Source organism: Cygnus olor, chromosome 4, assembly GCF_009769625.2.
Source record: "Cygnus olor isolate bCygOlo1 chromosome 4, bCygOlo1.pri.v2, whole genome shotgun sequence".
In the NCBI taxonomy this organism is placed as follows: Eukaryota; Metazoa; Chordata; class Aves; order Anseriformes; family Anatidae; genus Cygnus; species Cygnus olor.
In genome coordinates, this window is record NC_049172.1 from 66,014,916 (window position 1) to 66,029,037 (window position 14,122).

The 14,122-nt window shown below is 37.9% G+C and overlaps 1 protein-coding gene across 9 annotated transcripts in view; it reads left to right on the forward strand.

Annotated features, from left to right (window-relative positions):
- SORCS2 (sortilin related VPS10 domain containing receptor 2) overlaps window positions 1–14,122 on the forward strand; it is a 549,388-nt gene that overhangs the window by 310,071 nt on the left and 225,195 nt on the right. The window lies entirely within an intron of this gene.

Consider the following 14,122-nt stretch of genomic DNA (forward strand, 5'->3'; position numbering starts at 1 on the left):
TGGAAATGAAGTTTCCGTGGAGTTTTCCCCAGAAAGAGAAAAGCAACCTCAGTAGGTTTTCACACATCCACACAAATTCTGGGACTAGCATTCAACGTCTTTATCCTTTATACACAATTTAAAAGTCCTTTTGGATGTTTCTGAGTATAAAGTATAGGGATTGGACAGGCTGTCATTGAGAATGATGTTTACCCTGTGCAAAACCTTAATTAAAAAACAAACCCCACCTCTCCTTGGAACTCTTTTTTAAAAAACATGTTCCTACATCATTACTGAACCAAAAAGCTTTTCATGGTACCTAGGAAGATTAAGTGGACTTTATAAGTGAGAGTGAAATCGACCCATTGAGTGTATTTACAATGGATGTTATATTAGAAGTGGCAAGAAGAATGATTGTGAGAAAAAAAACAATAACAAGCCTTCTAAGTCTGCAAAATGCTTGTGATTTAAACTGCAGGAATTGTGAAATACGTTGTGAATAGCACAAGCACTGTAGGTCTTTCATGAAATAAGAACTTTCTCTTGATAGGGGCCTATTAACTATAGTGTAATACAGAAGAATTGATTTCATGCAGAGGCCACTGATTGGAAGGACAATTTTAGTTGTGTTTGTCTGTCTGTTCTGTTTAATCAAAAATCAGTAGAATTTGTTGAGACTGCCTGGATGATTAAGTACATATTTTATTTCTCTCACAATTGTGACTGGAGTTTTTGTGACCAAGCTATGCTATTCCCTGGTAATATATTTTTAATCTGCTACAAAGTCAGATTTTTTTTTTTTTTCTTGGAGTGGAACTACTACCAAGCACAAAGTTTCTGTGCACTGTCTGTGTTGGAGCTAAAATTTGCTGATGATTTCAGGTCCAAAAAGAATCAACAAAGCTTTATCCATTTCAGTTTCCGAATTGGAAGCTGAAAGTATGAGAAAGATGACAGCTCTGTGGAGAATTTTTCCCAGTATAAAAGCCTACAGAAGCATGTCAGTGCCTGTGTGATTGTGCCAGTTGTCTGGCAAAATGGTAAGATGACTGCTGAATTTCAAGCCTGAAGATGGATGTTTACAAAAAAACTCATGTTAACCCCGTCATAAAAAAAAAAACGACACTATTTTCTGCTCAAGGCAATTTGAAGTCCTTAGAGATACATATCTGGCTTAGTAAATTGATATTGTATTGCAATCCACTGGTTATAGAGAGTGCTTTTGTTGTTAGTCATTAAATACACTATTTTTATGCTGTTTTGTTTTTCCGAAGATGATGTTCGATAGCATATGAACAACAAAAACAGAAGGATTTCTAGGGACTGTAAATTATGCCAGAAGAAGATATATGTATATGTGCAGATGTACACACATACATGGTACAAAAAAAGGTGAAAGCATTGGAGTCAAACGGTGTAGCCAACATCTTCAAACTTGGCTTGGAGGTGGTGTGGTCACACATATCAAGTAAGCAGAAAGTCTCCATGTCATAAGAACTTTGTCAGTTGAAATGGCAACTTTTCTGGTGTCGGACATATGATTAGGATAAAATGACTAATGTCTGATTTCACAGAAGTCATTTGGAAAGATGGAAGAAAATTTCTCCCTGCTGTCCATTTCAGGACAAATGCACTAGGGTGTAAGAAAACATTTACATCTCTGACTTCCTTTTCTGAGCTGAGCAAAAGTTTCAAGTTTTGACTTTTTACTGATATTACTAGACTTCAGATCACTGTGGTGTGGGTTTTCTTCAGCCAGTTCACATCTTTTGAGATGTGCTGAAAATGGGAGCTGTGTTGGAGTGCTGACTGTGCTTACTGGCATTGAGCATGCACTTAAATTTAAGGGATCAGTAGTCCCATGCTACCAGTTAGCATTTAGGGACCGGGAATATGCATGAAAGCAAAGATAAAAGACATTGATGGGGATATTTTGAATACTTTGCATATTAAGCACTATTCTGTGCTTTCATTTTGTTTACCGATTGTAGACCTCATCTGTGGAAGAACTGATACTGCATAGATAATGCTCATCTTTTACAACTCAATGTCGTCAGTGCTTTAATCTCACCTGAATTTAGGCGTTCTGTCAAGTCCCCTCCCTCTCTAGTCAATGGAAAAGCTTGGATACCTCCAGGCAATTCATCCTGTTAAAGTTATAGATTATTATACATATGAGAATAAGACTGAATGGTCTTGTGGAGGTTGCTGTAAAAGATTTTGTGACTCTAATGGGTCTGCAGTGAGTCTCACAGCAGCTTCCTACAAAGAGAAATGAAGAGATGGAAAATAGTTTTCGGTTTGGAATGTTATTAAATGAAATATTTGCTAGAAGGCTCCAGTCTAGTTCTTGGATTGACATTATTTCTTCAGTTTATCTCTGCCTATATACCAGCTCCTGGAAGGCCTTAGAATTTCACTCAATGGGCCTGCAGTCTGTGAGGTGTAATTATACCATAAAGACCAATGGACTTGTAAGTGAGCTTTATACAGAAAACGTGAAATTATACTGGAAATTTTTGGATCCTGTGAATTGCTCATTTGTACTTTCTTAAGATGAAAAAAACACCTTAATTCTTATCTTCCCAACACCATTGTTTAAGAAGTTAAAATTCCACAGAATCATAATGCTGTTTATGATGAAGTGCATTCGCAAGTTCAGAGGTTAGAACCACATCCTTTTCACGCAGTGCTCCATGGAAAAGTGATTGTATTTCTAAATAAAAATATAATAATTTTACAAGGTAAGCTATAGGAATGCTGGGGACTTTCAAGTAGCTGGTGGAAGGAAGGAAGTCAATTTACAAACCCTACTGAATGCATCCAAAGAAGTGACGTGTTCCTTTTCTATGTTACTCTTCTGTGAGTGGGTTGTGATTAATACTGTTCATAGGTCTGCAAGAAGAATCAGTATAGAGTTGTATCAAGGTTATGTCTACACAGTCTTTTGTAGGTGGTTCTTGTTCTGCCTGAATGCAACAGAACTCTAATGTAAAAATTGTGTTGCTGTGGTTATCACAGGACTCAACCTATGAAACCCAGTTTTGACAAGAAACGATGACAAACATCTGAGGGTAGAGCTTTAGGATGTTTTGCATTACTCTGAATGAACCTTTCTGATGAAATCATGGCATTGGGGTGTGAACTGTGACTGTTCTGGTTGTGAATCAGAACTGAACTGCAGTCAGCCAGCAGCACAAGAAGACATTCACACCTACATGCAAAAGTTTCCGTAGGCTCACCCTGAATAGCTGTGAAACAATGGAGTAATAGGAGAGGTCACACTAATTAAAAGTTCACACTTCCTGAGGATGCATTATTTGCTTTGTATTCTGGCTGCTTTTAGCATAGTAGAAATCTGCAACCAAAGACAGGGAAACTATTAATCACATTTTTCTGCCATGGTTTTGGAAAGTTATAAGGTAATGTGGGTGAGATCTCTTACGCATTCTCTCTGACAGTAATTTCTGCATATGAACTAATTTTTCATTGATCTGTAACATAAAATACCCGTAGTTTATGCAGGCCTTGAAGTGCTGTGCATTGATAAGGGATGTTCTTGCACTTGAAACAACAGAAACAACTTTGCAGTAATTACTCTATGCTGATAGCATCAAACATTGCAGGCTTTCTAGAATGTACCATGTGGAGAAAACAATTTGATCTGTATCCTCTGATTTTTTATTTTTATTTTTTCAACAAACCAGAATGATAATTATGCTTATGAAGTGATGCACACAGTTCATGGAATACAGAATTATGTTTTCCATAGTGTCATTCTGGAGTCAGATAAACAAAGTAAATTTTTTTTTTCTATAGAAGACAAAAATTAGCAGAAGTCACATTCACTGAGCTAAATTAACAACAGAACATATAACATTTTTATAGGTCGTACATGTTGTTGTGTGTAGAAGTTACATATTTATTTTAAATCTGCTTTTATAATATTGCTGGACAGGAGTTGAATGAACATGCTGTTCTTTTCCCACCTTGAGCCCATATTTTAATTTTCATTGATGCACATGAGTCTGATGCATCCATCCTCTGTTTACACACTTCTGGAAAAGAAGCAGCTAAGCAGTTTATATTCAGGATTTTCATGTTAATAGAAAATAAATGTCGATTGTGTCTATGCTGACTTAATAGTTAAATGGGCTGAACAATTACATTCTCCAGCTGTCACAATAACCAATAGCTGCATGTTTTCCCAAGCTAAAAGGCAAAATGACAGACATGTACTCTTGCTTGACAAACCTTGCAGAACATGTAAAATAGTAGTAAGGATATAGGCTATCCTCTACAATATTTTAACTCCTGATGCCTTAAAAAATAGTATAATTTACACATGATAGCAAAATGGTATTTGCCACAGCTATAAAAGCATTTCCCAAGATGCAACTGGGTTGAGCAATGTTTGTAATCACTAACAGGTAAATGCAGTCCTAGAGCATTTTGACATTTGTCTTTCAGAGCAAAACAATTGCTAGTGGAAGTTGTCAAAATGCAGCATGGCTACATTTACTTGTAAGGAATAATTCTGCTCGAGTTTCAATTTCCTTAGAGACCATACCAGAATGTCTTGAAATGTACTGAGCAGAATTATCTTACACTTTTATTAGTAGTTGTTGTCAACTAAGAAATATTTCTTTCAATAACCCAAGTAGTTTCTTCAGGAAGGTTTCACTGTGAAATTGCAGAATATGATCTGTATCTTGTGATGCATCATCATGATGTATTATTTCCTTTTTAATAGTGTCAACATTCAGTTTTATTCTAGCGATGCACCACCAAAATGTAGCGTGGTTGTGTCACTTTGCTTCAAACTTCTGTCCATCACTGTTCAGTTCAGCCTCAGATATTCCAGATCCTCCCAGAAGTATGCCCAGTAATTAAAAATTGATTCCACCCATAGTTTGCTACTAAGTGGATTGCTGTGAGAATCAATCCTATGCAGAAATTCCAGATGTATTCACACACAACTGATGAGTAGTTGCATCAGTTGATGGCCTGTCTGGGAAGCTCTTATATGGAAGCAGAACTAAATAGGTTAAAACAGTCAGAGCTTTCCCTGAGCTGTTTATTAGGGGTCACCATTCGCAACAGAGGTTCATGTAGCACCACTGAAACACATCCATTTGGGGAGAAGATTTGATGGATGCTATTTGATATACATAGTTGCGGAAAAAGTGTAATAAAGGTTTGAAAAGCTGAGAGTGAAGTAGCTGAAAATTAAGAACATATATGGAACACTTACTAGGAATACGGCTATTAGAAAAGCATTGAGCTAAGTACTGGCTGAATGGAGGCTAGGAACTACAGCTTCCTCTGTCTGACCGATTCCAGCTATGTTTGAGAAACCAGGGATTTTTCAGGCTTCATATGTAAACAGGACTGCATCAGAAATACATAACTCTAGTAAGATTTTTGCGTTCTAACTCTTCAGAACACCTCCAATAAGTCAAATATAACAGCAGTATTACAGTATTTAAATAGGCCATGTCTTTTAAATAGACTTTGAATACATCTTTTCTATATAGTGTGATGGAGAAAGGTTTGGTTTGGTTTCTGTAACAAGATTTGCAGACACTTTCTGTGCATTTCTTCATCCTGGCCTTCTACATGTGGAGCTTTACAGGAATCCCTTCTATTGTCGACAAAGATGAATTGTTGTCTGCATGCATTTCTACTAGAACACTGAACCGTGCTGTCTGAAGCTGCTTTTATACTTTTTTGTTTCAGTTTTACTCTCTTTGACCTCCAAATGTTTTATAGTCAAGCGCATGAAGTAGACCATGGTCAAAGGCTTCACCTCATTAAAAAACAAAACGGAACAAAACAAACCTGGCAAACAGTACAAGCCTAGTCATGACTAGTCTGTAGGTTTGCCATAGCATGTAGGACAATTACTCGTTAAGGTAGAGGGTATGTGGGCTAAATGGGTGAACACTTGAACAGACATTCTATATTATTATTGTATCCTATAATTTATTTGATGTTTAATGTGGAGATCTCAATTGAAGTTTTTGAAATTGACCTTCAGCTGTGATTTTATGTCCTAATGTGTAACTTTTGCATTCGTTTGTGCTCAGGCATACAATTATTCTAAGGAAAAATACTCTTGTCTTTACCACATACTTATTATAGATTCTTTTGTTCTGTTTTTATGAATTTCCTGACTAAAACTCATTAATCACAAATGCAGACCAACAACTACAAAAAGCCCTAATGTTAAATTGTGTTTACTGTAGTGAAGCCAAAAATCAAAAAGACTATTTTGTGGAAGTACAACATAAAAAAAAGATTTATGTGAAAATGGAAAAGACCTGTGAGCAAGCGTTGAGACCATTGCGCATGTGATTCTGCATGTAAAAGACATCTATTTCCCTTCCAGTAATTCTGGGAAGAGAAGGAATCCAAGCATCATGTTTTCAGCAAGGTTTGATTTCCTGTTAGGATGAGCAGGGCACTGCCTGGAGAAATAGAAACAGTCAATCAAGAGCATGCAGTAGAAAGCATATCCGAAGCTACCTTCTGCAACTATGGCACTGTGTGCTACTGAAGGGGTGTCTGGTCGGAGAGGAGCCCTAAACCAGAAAGCTTAATGTTCCACACCAGCGAGATTTTAAGATCTGGGATTTTGATTTGTTATGCTTAAAAATAAGGTGAATTTTGCAGAATTTAGACCAGGCTGTCATTTCGAAGCTCTTTATCTTAAAATGTAGATTCTTGTATTTAGGCCCAAATCTAAATCTGAGTCATATCACAGAATCACAGAATGGCTGTGGTTGGAAGGGACCTCTGAAGATCCTCCTGTGCTTCAGTTTGTGCCTGATGCCTCTTGTCCTGTTGCTGGGCACAACTGAAAAGAGACGGACTCCATCCTCTCGACACCCTCCCCTCAGATAGTTAAACACATTGATGACATCTCCCCTCAATCTGCTCTTTTCCAGGCTAAACAGGCCCAGCTCTCAGCCTGTTCTCGTACGACAGGTGCTCCAGTCCTCTAACTATCTTAGAAGCCTTCCTCTGGACTCTCTCCAGTAGTTCTATGTCCCTCTTGTATGCCAGAGAAAAATCTAAGATGTGTTGATAGATACACTGGGCAGATGATGTGTTTCCTTGTTTAGTCTGCCCATGAACTCATTGGCCTGAAAGGAGTTAATTCCTCTTTTGCTTCAGAAGAGAACTGAAAAGGAAACCAAAATCAACTCACCAACCAAAATCAACTCACCAACCAAAATTGTCCTTGAGGAAGACCTTGGCTTTTCTCTGGCACACAGGCAGCAACTTTTTGCATCCTAGCTACAGCTACAACTGCAGTCTTCTGGTCAATAGCTATGAGAATCACAGTTTTTGAATGCTGTATGTTCCTATGAGAACATAATCCCGGTAGATTTTCTCATGCAATATGAAGCTCACAGATTTAAATACAACAAAGAGGCAAATGGTAATATATATTGTCCAAAAGAGAAGGTATCCATATAAAATCTGCTATGGGTAAAAGAACCAGAATAGAAGAGGCTATTACATCAGCAGTGCTCAAACTTTGCGAAAGAAAAGAGGAGAAAAAAGAGAGAAGGTAATTGTAAAGAGGGAGTGGTTAATGGTTAGTAGCAGGCATCCTACAGTACTCAAGAAGTAATTGGCTGCCCTGTGTGCTAGAATGAAATGGATGCAGTTGTGCCCATAGAACAGATTTCTGCTAAAACCAGTGTGTAAAAAGGCCTTTCTGTGATGAATTCTATTTATATCCATTGCAATTATTCTGAGATGTGTTGAGATGACTTCTGTGCAATTTTTTGAGCATCACAACGTGCCTTGGGGTTCCTCCGTTGCAGAAGGGAACAAATTGGGAACTCTTTCATCTCGACTCAGTCTAACCACAGCAGCAACTAAGCACCAAGACAATCTTTAGGAGATAACGTGAAAACTTCTAAACACTATTTGAACAAAGATGAGTAACACTGTTCAGCAGATCTGCAAGGACAACGTACAGTAGGCAGATTCCCCAGACAGCCTGGAAATAACGGTGTAGCGAGTTTGAAACATATTCATCATGCTTGCTGATGAATCTTCTGCATCTCCTGGGGACCTGTGCGTTTCCTCCTCATTTCCCCAATGATGGAACAGCAGCACGAGTCCCAGCTTCCACGCTTCATGCTCTGTTAGCGTTTTCCAATCTACTGATGTGTCAGATTCTGCTTCTCTTCACTGCAACTGTTCGAGTTCCCCCCACTTGTGCTGACCACACAAACTTCTCTTGCTCTCTCAGGAGCAGAGATGAAGGAGGATTTTTTTCCCCGAGGTTGGCATGGAAGCACAGTGGAAATGAGCAGCGTTTAAACTGCTGGCAGTGTGCTCACCCCATTTTGCAGGGCTGGCGGTGTGCTTACCCCACTGAGAATCCCTGGGGTTGCTGCCCCCATCCTTGCTATGAATACACCTGCTGCTTCCACTGGTCAGCTGCTGCAATCTCACATTTGGCACAAATATTTATAAAATTGAAAGGACTCCTAAACTACTGGAGTCTCACAGTTATATTCCCATGATTTTGTTTATTCCAACCTCTAAAACAGTGCACTGTGGCATTTAATAGAAGGGATGAACGTAGCTGTTTCTTTACTTGTGTCTATTTCTGGAATTAGTACTGATTCTTGGTAGCCTCAGCACTCTGCAGCAGCAAACTTCTACTGAAAAGGCAGGGCCAGTGTGACAAATACATTTTAATCATGTCTTTCTCACGCAGCCTGTACCATTTACTTGAATATAGTCATCAAAAATTCATGCAAACATAGAAAAGGGTTTTTTTTTCATTTCACACTATGCGCTTCTGTCAGGCAGGGAAAGATTCTTACTCATGGAAACTGCGATCTCATATGTTTAACTAAGCCATCTCTGAAGCCTTCTTGACAGTTGCCTCTTTCACACTCTCACTCTAGAGACAGATTTTTTCCATTTGTGAGAGTAATGCACCAGGCTGCTGTAGACCCTTCATACCAGAAGATTGCTGTCAGGTGAATGGTGGATTATTCATAATTCCTGATTATTTTATTTATTTATCTATCTACCTACCTATCTTTTTTTTTTTTTTTTTTTTTTTTTTTTTTTTTTTTTGTGGTGGAATCTCCTGCAAGCTTGTTTTGTGCTGTGCCTAACGGGTATTTTTCCCTCCCCATTTTTTCCATAATTGTTTTTCACAACCTTTCATTACCTCTTTCTGTCCATTCAACATTTAATCTCTTCTAACTCTTTCTTGTATTCCTGCTTTTCTTTCTTCCATTGCTGAGCATTACTCCTTTTTATACCTTTCATGTGGTTTCTGGACTGAACTAAACCTTTTTATTTCACAGTTACAATCATTGAAGAAAGATATTACTGAGAAAAATATAACTAATAGTCTACATTTCTATTCAAAATCATAAATTTGTTGGGATAATAAAAAACGCTGACAAATTACTAACCATAATTCATAAAATGAACCTCTTCAACAGCAATGGCAGCCTGATTCGATCAGGGGGCTGTTAGCCAGGAGGCCTGACTTCAGTCTCTATGACCTTGAGTAGTCCTGAACTGCTCTGAAGCCTGACTTCCCATTGCCTCACACCTCGCAATATCATTTGCCTTGTGCTAAAACATTATGCCATGCCATTATTTGACAGTCTACCTTGAGGTCAGATTACAAGGTTTTACAAAAATATAGAAAAAGTCTGGTTTCATTTCCTTATGTATAAACTTAAGAAAATAATACTGAAATGCAACGCACCTGTGATCCTTAAATAAATGCTGAGTATTTTTATGATTCCATTTTGAGAAGAACACATATTTATAAGGTATTTTTTATGTCATATTCCTGCATTACTGAACAGCATTTTAAGATTTGCAACATGCTGAAAATAATTGTTATAAATAAGTTCCTACGTTTCTCAGTATTGCTTAGCATTTATCAGGCATGGCTGTTTCAGGACATAGGTAATAATTTGAATATGATGGTAGCATTCCTGCTCTCACATAAATGAGAAAATTAAACTGCTTGCCCCGAACAGAACAGGATTAATTTCTGCTATGATTGCTGGAACTACAATTTATGGATTTACAATCCTGTTCTCAGTCCTCTAAACAATATTACCACTCTGGGCATTGAAATGACATTTAGATTTGACTTTAAAATGCTCTTATTCTTTTCCAGAAGACTCTAAGCCTATGCAAGGAGATCTTGTGGAAAGGTCTGGCAGGAGAAGTGCCTCAGGTAGCACTGAGGGATTGTGGAGTGTTTATCTTGTGAAGCTTGGTGCCAAAAACCGGCGACTGCTAGTTGCGTAAAAAGCTCTGCTTTCAGGGTAACTATGACTACAGGAATTGGACCAGCATCACTGGGAATAAGCAAACATCTCGTGTCCACTTAAGATATTAAATGCACTGGAGTTGGTCATTTTTAATATGCTAGTATATGTTCTGTTTATTTAATTCAGTCATACCTGAGAAGTAAATTTTTTTCCGCATTGCATCACTTCATAGGATTTTCTGTGTTTAAATGCTTTTACAGTTTGTTTGTGATGCAGTGCAGGCAAACATAAACGAGGGTGTTTTTGGCTAAATGTTCGAGTCTGTCCGTGAGAATAATAGCATGCAGCAACTTGTGCTTTCTGTGGGCTCCAGCAAAGACAACAGCTCTGTTACATGCTGCAGCGGAAGGTTAGAGAAATGCTTTCTTTTGGCTCTGCACAGTGCTGTAGCTCAGGAGCAGGAGATCTGGGCCTCCACTGCCAGGCAGAGCCCCAGAGTACAGAGTATCTGCCGTGCTTTGGGACTGCAAAGCAGAAAGGCTCCTCGGAAACTCTCCCACAATGTATATTATTGCAAGGGCCAGCCATAACTTTTTGCTCGAGTTAGGCAGACAAACTCTATAAAGCTGTCCTTTCTGGGATAAAATGCTGTTCCGAAGGTACTAATGTTCCATTCTAATATTGTTTGGTATATTGTAAGACCATATTAAATCCACTTGTGAGTTGTACTCTGCCATAAGATCTCAGAATTTTATATGCTTGTAGATGATTTTGTGTCTCCTGTTAATAGCTTTGGGAATTCTGAGGAGGTTATATGATTTCCATTTTACAGACATGGAAACAGAAAGATGTAAATGACTTGCCTGGGAAATAAATGAGAGAAATTTAATAATATGCTGTGAGTCTAAGCCAGCCTCTCAGCTTCAAGCACAAAGAAACCCTTCTGCCCCTCAAGAAAATAATAGATTGTTTAAATCTAATGCATTTCTACCAGTTCAAAGGAGAGTATGGGTTCGTGGAAGATCTACTGATATTGTAAATATTATCAGCAGTCAAATATGAAAGCTTATTTTTGAAAAGAAAAAAAAAACACAGCATAGATAATGTTTGTAGAATAAAGTACTGAAATCTATATTATTTTTTTTTGGTGTTATGAATCAACAAGATTAAATAGACAAATACAGTGAATTTGCTAAAATGTTCAGAAAAACCTCTTTTAAGACTAACGATGTGACTTTTGAGCCAAATTTCTCTAAGAAAGAAAGCTAATTTGTGAAAATAACAAGAGAAGTTTAAAAACTGGTAGAGGAAATTTGAGCTGCATCTTTAAAAATTTATATTCAAAAAGAAAGGAGATAAATTCACATCTAGAACCATATTTTAGGTACTTTACTGAAAAACATTAGCCCTCTTTCTGCACTATTTTTAAAATTCACTTTATTTTAATATACATGTACTATAACTCAGTTACCGTGTAAAATATGTCTAGATTAGGATAAGGTCAGAAATGATTTTCAATCCTTTGAGAAGTTCTGAAAAAAATGTATCTGGAGTTACAGATGAAAACAAAAAAATGGAAAAGAGTTGATCTATCTGAGATAAGGAAAAATAGATGTGATTGATATTTTGGTTTAAATTGTGACTCTCTTAAATGTAGTGTCTTAAAAGTATCTTGAGGTTTACTTATAAAAATCATAAATACGCAAAATTAATATTTGAACTGGGAAAATTGTCAAAATCAAAACATGCCCCGGAAAACATTGACTTTGCCACGTCAGCATTTTCTGACCAAAATTTATTTTTTCAGAAAGTGCCTTGGCATCTTTAATAGCTAGTGAGTGAAGTGCCAGGATCGTATACATTTTTTTTTCTCTGATATCTGGTACATTTTTGACTAGCATAATATTAATGACTCTGAGTTTACCTCAAAGCATTAATGTATTCTGTTTTGCTTATATATTTTTCTTCCCATGGGATTCTTTGATTCATGAGGAGGGAAATTCATCGGACTGATACTCATAGACTGCATGTAACACTGCTATATTTTACTTTTTCTTTTTCTTTTTTTTTTCCCTGTACTCAGTGGTCCATGATATAGGTAATTATCAGTCATTTATCTTTGAATATTTTGATACCACATTTCTTTTTTTTCTTTTCTTCTTTTTTTCTTTTCTTTTTTTCTTTTTTCTTTTTTTTTCTTTTTTTTTTCTCTTTTCTTTATTTCTCCTCTCTCTCATCAGCCCTCTCTGTCTGGAGAAGCTAATGCACCTTGTCAGTGGCTGAGGTTGGACACTTCTTTGTTCCTTAATACTACTGTGTCACCTGCCATTGCATTTAAGCAATGTTAACAAATGTAAGCTAACTATTGCCCAGTTAAAACCCACAGAGAGGCAAAATCTCTAAATGCTCATGACAGCAAATAAGTTTATTTAAAAGTTACTGTGTGAGTCCCCCCTTTCTGCCTTCCTTGGAGGGTAGTTTATAAGCTTGAGCTCACACAATTACCCACAGAGAACACTGTGATTGTAAACTGTCACTGACATCTACTGTGGCAGGGGGCTGTAGGCTGTTACCCAAAATCTCGAAACCAGATCTATTCCTAAAGCTGTGGTTATTTTTAGCAGATCATCGAAAGGTGAAAGAATGACATAAGAATGCACAGTAATTTGTCAGCCCACTTTTTAATCCAGTAAATATTTGTGGTGGCTGGGCTGTAAGATATTATTGTGCTTTTTCCCTGAAGGATTTGAGTTTGCAACTTATTTTTATTCTTAAGGATCTGCAAGAATCAGGAGGAAACCGCCCATTTAGGCTTGCCCATCTCTGTTGCACTGTATTATATGGTAATCAAGCATACTTCAGATTGATGACCTATCATCTAGGGCTGTCGTTTAACAGCATACAGTACTGCAATCTGGGCTTTCGTGTGTTTTGAGTATTGATTTTCCAGATAGAGCGAACTGCAATGATAACCTGGGGAGGTCTGGCAGCACTGTGACCTGGTTTGCTTTTTTTCTTTATGGCTTTAGGCAAAACAGTCAGTTCCCAGGAGCTGCGGGCTATAACCAGCTCTCCCTCCAGCTTTCCTTTCCGTCTTCTTTCCATTCCACTTCTCTTCTCTTCCCAACCTGCCTGTTGCAGATCTGCCCACTGGGGCTTTTCCCAGCACCCCAGGAGCAGCAGTGTTCAACCCAGCCTGCATTGCTAAGCAGCCTTGCACTGGCACTACTAGTGGCAGAGTGTCAGAAGCCAAGCTGCATTATCAGGTGCACAATTGCATATCAAATTCAATTTTGGTCAAGAATCGCTTCAAAATGGTGCTGTGCTTTGATAACATGTTGTCTCTTTCCTTTGGGTAAAGAAATGTGCTGGCACTGTCTGGTTCAAAATTCTGTGCAAGTTTCCTTCTTCCCTTCCTAAAGCTCTAGGGTATGAATCCCATTCACACTGGGGTACCATGGTGATAGGTGGCTTATGAATACCAAAGACAGGAAGTGTGGTGATGGTTGCCGTGGTATGCTTAATCCCCTTGTGATCCTCTTTATAGAACACTAATAAAAGACCTCCCTGGAGGTCTTTAAGAGACGTTTAGATGTTGAGCTTAGTGATATGGTTTAGTGGAGGACTTGTTAGTGTTAGGTCAGAGGTTGGACTGGGTGATCTTGGAGGTCTCTTCCAACCTAGATGATTCGGTGATTCTGTGATTCTGATTCTAATTCTGTGTGAGGCACCTATGATCCAAACTAAATGCTCTCCATGTTAATTAGATGAGAATATGAGGAGCAGTGGTGTCTCGTGGGATTGAGCTGGTGACTGATATCAATACTCTGTGTTTCTAAAGCTGTGGCACCAGATGTCTT